Here is a 604-nt window from a genome sequence, read left to right on the forward strand (position 1 = left end):
CCCCAGTTTCCCCTCCACCCATTCTCCCTCCTCCTACCACCCCAACCCTTTCCACCCCAGTCTCTGTAATAACAGGCCTACTCTCATAAAATCCTATTCCCCCCCCCTCCCCATAACAACAACAGCTGTTCGTTGTTCCACCGGAGATTATCAACGAACAAAAATTTAGAGAAAAAATAGCATCACATCTGAGTGTGGTTTAAGGAAGCGTGTTGTGATTTTTCCATCTAGCATAATTTAGATAGAGTTTGTAAAAATGTATGATTTGAATACATAAAAATTGTTTGATTTATTTGAATTTAAGAGGCGGACTTTTTGTTCGGTCACCCTGTACTTGCACGCTAGATGTTTTATCAGCGAACGTGGCTATAATGTAGGCCCTATTAATTATTTCTTTCATCAGGCCACACAGCCAGAAAAGTTGTCCTTGTATTCTGTACATAGGCATTTACTTATAGTAGAACAAAGTCCTTTCCTCTTTCCGCTACGTTGACTTTCACAGTCTTGTTTCACTTCCATACCTTTTGTAATTATGGACAACTTACAGCCTCTAAAAATGTAATTTTTAAAAAAGGAGAAGAATATGTCACAGTAGTACATATCG

Source organism: Aplysia californica, unplaced genomic scaffold (assembly GCF_000002075.1).
Source record: "Aplysia californica isolate F4 #8 unplaced genomic scaffold, AplCal3.0 scaffold01227, whole genome shotgun sequence".
NCBI lineage: Eukaryota > Metazoa > Mollusca > Gastropoda > Aplysiida > Aplysiidae > Aplysia > Aplysia californica.